Genomic DNA, 6063 nt, shown 5'->3' with positions numbered 1-6063 from the left:
TAATTTATTTTTGTACCAACTAATGCAAATTGTTTTTTTTATTATAAATATGTCTGAAATAAACATCTAATGAGACGTATGTGTGTGGGTGAAAGTGTGTGTATCTGACATAAGGCTGCAGGCATGCCAGACAGTCTCACTGCAAACAGGAACTCCTGAACAACAGAGGCATTAGTCAGTGATGAAGCTCTCTTTACTTTGTGTTATTATGAAGGGGATACCTTTACCTCCAGGCTAGTGGTGGGGCTTGTTCCAGCTGCGGCAACATGTTAAGACGCTTTATTGTCTCATGTATCCCTTCATGTTTTCCCTCTGAAAGCTGTGGGCTGAGGCAGCCGGTGAATAGAATCACCTGCGCTGGTTGACAACAGGATGTTTAACTTGTGTTTCCCCCAGAGGATAAAAAAGGATTGATGTCTCTTTGTCAATAGTATCCTGTAGGTGCACCGAGGGGTCAACGGGAGCGTCGATCAAAAACATGTTACGGCTTTTTTCTCAGGTGAATAAAGAAGCAGGCTAACAGGCTAGCAGGCTAACCACAGCGACACAAAACACACACTCAGTGGAAGTGGAAGTACCCACTCTCACAAACTGTAGGCTAATGGGCCGCTGTGTGGGCTATTATGAGGGGCTCTATGGCTCTTTTGTTACGAAACACACACAAATGCACATAAAATTAAGCATGTACAGTATATGTATATAAAGTACGGATCATATGTTGGATTTTAAAGCTGGATTTTATTTGCAAAGCAGAGAAGTCAAACACAAAGATGCAGTTGTCAAATGTGACAACGACTTGATGACCACAGACTTTTTAGTTGAAAAACCTCACAAGTCACAGTGGCTGCCATTCTTCCTTAACACAGAGAAAAGAGAATAATGAATAAGACAGAGGAGAGCTGTTGTACTTATCAATACACAACACCTGAACATGTCCTGAATTTGACCACCTTAGAAATGATAACAACCTTTCACAAACAGCAGCAGCTCAGATTCACCAAAAATACATTAACATTAGTAGCAGCCTGCAAGTTATAGCCAGTCTAACACAACATTATGGTTATTAAGATCAACATTATATTCTTGCATCACCTTTGCCCCTTCCCTCAGTGATGCAACGTGTTTTTGAGTATTCATTATGTGTTTTTAGATAATAAAAATATTACCAAATGCTGGTTTGTTACATTAAAATCCTACTTATTATGGATTCATTCCTCTTCTGGCTCACAAGGGATTCCTTTTCCTTGTAATTGTGAGCTGCTTGTTTGTTTGTTTTTACCTGGAAAGCACTTTGTGCCTTGCTTGAAAAGTGCTTTATAAATAAAATTGTTAATATAATGGTTTATAGGATCTATGCTATGATTTATGGCATGAATACCTACTTCTCCAATCCACCTACAGGCAGGAACTGGTTTGTATTTACCTGAAATTGCACTGTTCACAATATAGTTTATAAATGAAATGGCAGGGGACAAAACTGAACACTTCAATACTCTCCATACAGCTGAGAGAAACTTTCTGATCACACAATCAGAGTCTTCCTGACTCCGGCACAAACCTGCAGGACCACTGGGGGTTTCCACACAGACTTTTACTGACACTTGCAACTGATTTATTCTGTCAGATCAGGGCTCAAACTCTGTGTTATCACAGACGATATACTTTCACCTGACTCCACATACTGGTTTAAAGCTCCATGTTTCCCTCCTCTGCTGTGGTTTATTTGAAGTGTTGATCCTTAAGAAGAAACGTTTGGTGTCTTTTTGTGGTTATAATCAAAGAAAACATGGGCTACTTTTTACTTTCATAGTTTTTATTTATGTATTTCTTTCATCTTGTTTCCTCTCTCTTGTGATCCCAACCCCCCTGCTCTCATGGGTTGTCCACGTCCAAAAGGACAGTGGTTCAAACCCCTGATCCTCTGGTGAATGAGTGGATGTGACCAGGGCCATTGGGGAGAAAGGTGAGGACAACTCTAGGGGCCCACAGCCCAGTAGGGCCCACAAAATCCCCCACCCCCTGCCCTTTTTTAAAATAATCTATGCTGGAGCAACAGTAGCACCAACAGCTTACTCGTACTAGCTCGAGAGAGAGAATGCCAAAACATAAATCTGGGTACAAGCTGAGAGAGAGGTCGGAAGCAGCAGGAGCACAGAATATAAATGCTTTGGGTGAGAGCAACATTAAAGCAGAAGTAAGCGATATTTTTGTGTTAATATAAGTCTTAAATAGTTATATCTTCCGACAGCAATCACTTACATACAGTGTTTGGACCGAAACACGGGTCTCTCAGTCACTCTGCTCTGCTCTGAACCGAGGAGAAAACTTTTCTTGTATCCTACAAGTTTTATCCAATGAGGAGAGAGAACGGCATGCAGGGCTGTGTGTGCAGCCAAGGGATGCGCCTGAATGTGGTGACGTAGGGACGAGGACTGTTATGGTGCGTTCAAGGAAACCCGTAACTCGTGTTTTTCCGACCTGTGAAGTCGTACCAGTTCGATCTGGTACGAGTTCACGGGTCGGAAGTTACGAGTGGCCGTTATACTGCACTTTCACAGGTAAAACAGGTCGGAAAAACACGAGTGGGTTGCCTGGAACACTACAAAGTCGTAAGTTGTGACTTGAAGCTGTAATTTACGATTTCAAAAGCCTGCCTGGAACGCAGCATTAGCCAAAACGACCGGATCGCTTACTTCTGCTTTAAGATAGATACCCCAGGTAGGCTCCCCTACGAGAGACCAAGGTGCCATGGGCTCAGCCACATGCATTATTACACAGATATAACACAGTAATTACACAAGAATTGCCTAAAACATGATTTCACATGATGAATAGGGTGGGGTAAGGATAAGAGATAAATACATAAATAATAAACAATATGACAACAATAAATAGATAAGTCAAATAATAAATAAGTGAGATTCAGACTGAAAAGAAAGTTCTTCTTTTGCTTTTAGAGATATCAACATATGTTCTGCGTTCTCCATGAGTTCAGTCCATCGTGCTGTATATTGGCTGTGGTCTTGGCACTTCCTGCCTTTGTGAGTCATGTTGTGTGGGTGGGTGTGGACCTTTGATCGGAGGGTCACAGACATCACACTCTGTGCTGAGACATCTGCTGCAAGCTGTAATTACACGTCTATTGATGCATCTCTTCTCTTAACCACCGGCTTACAATACATTATCCGAGCAGAGTCCACATCCTGCAGAACTCTGGTAGCTGAACATTACGCCGTCGGTCTTTGAACACAACACGCACTCGCTCCAGAGTTCACACATGGCTGAATAGGAGGCTCACGGCGCAGGCGGGGACACCGCTGGGTGTCAGGAAGCCATGTGGTCACGTCCAGACCAAAACAAGCAGCAGTTAATCATGAGATAATGCCGCTGCGCCTCTGCTGCCTCACAGCCACATCATAGCTGACAAAGGCCCGCAACCTTAAGTGTTAATCTTCCTCTTTCCCTACGTTATGAATCAAATCGGTGGGCAGGTTTCTGATGTTGTGTACATCAAAGAAAGGGCGGGAGCCACATCAAAAGCCGCAGAAAGTCATCTTCCGCAAACATGCTAAGAAAAAGACCAAAATAGAATCATACAAAGGTCCATTTTGTTGTGTGTCCCGAGGCCTGAAGCTGTGAAAGGTGCTGCTGCTGGATGTCTGTCTACATGTGTGTTCTGCAGTCAATAGCCTCAGACCGTCAAAGAGGGTTTAATCTCCGTGCTGCAGACACACCTGTTCCTCATTCAGGCAGAATGTAAGTGAAGGATGCCCTCGCAGCCACAACGCTGAGAAAACCGTCGCCACACAAAGACACACAGGGATCACATGCCAGACCTCTGCGAGATCCACTTCTAAAGCTGCTGGATCCGTCAAAGCATCAGAGAGGGAAGTGAGACCACAAAAGTAAAGGAGCACAAAAAGCACGATCACCTCAACCAGTCTGGGAGTTCAAATCCTTACGCGTGAGGAGAAAAGACAGCTTTTCCATATAGTGACAACTGATACTTGACTTTACTGTACATATTGTCTGAAATACCCAGACTACGGTGGCCCTGAAAGCTTAACACACTGCAGCTTTAAGTAAACACAAATATGTTACAAGACTTTTCAAGGACTCAAAGTGTGACGAACACGGCTAAAGACTATGGCTTAACAGCCTCTGAAATGTGATATTAATGCTTTAATAAACCAAACGAAATCACCTTATTTTCAAAGACCCATCACACGTAGTGGTTTTCATAACTTCTTAAGATGAAAACACTGAACAATGTGCGCCCCACTATTATGTTCTGAGTTTTTGCACTGAGTTTGTGTATCTGCATGTGTTCTGAGTTTTTGCAACACATGCATTGCCAAATCGATGAGGTTGTTTTCTGAATTTGAAGTGTGTTTGTGTCTTTGCACGTACGTTGAGCTCTCAGGGCCATCGGATGAGACACAATACAGCAGTGACCAGAGAACTCCTACAGGGGGCGAGACTCTGAGCTGAAGCTATAGATTCACAGACATAACGAACACAGGGGACTAATGCGGGAAAATCAATTGGCAGCGGATACAAGAAACACCACAGAGCAGTTGTGTGTTTTGCGCTCCTCTCATAGAGACAGTGAGATGTGTTTTCACCGTTATGTCATTGGTTCGTTGAGAGGGAAGTCAGGAGAAAGAGCCGGTGACGGCAACTTGAAGATGGTCCATTAGGGTCCACATTAAGGAGACAGGGTTTCCTATCCACAGACAACCCCTGCAGACAGCAGGACATAAAAGCTGTGCTGTTTGTTCCTCATCTGGTATAAGGTGTCAACACAGAGTGGTCCAGAAGCACTTGATAGCCTTGTAGCTTTCTTGATGATCTCATCCTGTTGGAAACTGTAGCATTAGCACCAACACGCTGCAAGATGACAGAGCTCAGAGCACCGATAACACACTGCAGGTGCTGTTTGGGACCTGCATGTAGAATCTCTCTTGTTCTCTGATATGAGAAGAGACGTGAAGTAACTTGTCTAACTCGTCTTATAACATCCAATGTAGGGTTCAACTTTCCTCCATGACATTTGTTAAACTGATGCTGCTGCTCATATTGATGCAGAAACTCATCACGTCACGGATAGTTCAACATTTTGGCAAATTGGCCCATTGCCATAAGCACTATAGATCTAGGAGTAGGTTTGTTACCTTAATAACTGCCCCCAACGGGAACGCGCATGCTTTTGCATGAATTGACCTCGAAAACAACTCTGTCTCATATCGTTACATTATCTCATAGCGTGGTGAATCTGTAGGTCACAATTTGTCCACCAGAGCGTTTTGGAGTTGTTGGATTGTGTATTTGATGAGTTTGATGAGGGAAACCAAGAAATCCCATCGGCCTCCATAGCGTAGCTCAGAGCAGCTCGCGGCTCTGCTCCGCCATTCTTAAAATAGCTTGCACCGACAATTAAAGGTAACGAATTTACTCCTATGACTATAGGGATTATGGCAATGGGCCAATTTGCCAAAATGTTGAACTGTCCCTTTAAGGGTTGGCTTCGTTTTTGAGCTTCAGATGTCACAATTTTAATGCCAAGGACTGTGGGTGTGGAGGGTTAGGGCCCCCTTCACTGGGCTGACTGAGATCTTACTTTTGTGAAGAATTTGCACATAATCACTGGCTCATTACAGGTTTCTGCAAATTGGAAGAAAAAAAAAGACTTTAGATGGCAGATATTGATGAATAGGCCCCATCCACTTTTATCAATCAATATGGCATGCAGACTTTGGTCAATACTTGGCCCTGGAACATTATCTTTTCATGTTAATCAGACAAGTGGCATCATTTTCTTATATTTACACAGGTAGCTTCCTATTGTTATCTGTTTTTATGGTATGTCTGTCCGTCTTTGAGGAGATGGAAATTAGCTTTGAGCTAAATCGGCCATATTTACATGACGTCATGTGTGCCTCACCAATTGTTCATTAATGTGCGTCGTGCTCGTCAAATAAAAATAAAAAAAACACTTGAATAATATTTCTATTTGCAGTTACATTTATTTCACATGGTCTAAACTAAGAGTTTAAGTGGTTT

The sequence above is a fragment of the Trachurus trachurus genome (assembly GCF_905171665.1).
Source record: "Trachurus trachurus genome assembly, chromosome: 11".
In the NCBI taxonomy this organism is placed as follows: Eukaryota; Metazoa; Chordata; class Actinopteri; order Carangiformes; family Carangidae; genus Trachurus; species Trachurus trachurus.
Note: the sequence above shows the minus strand (reverse complement) of the source record.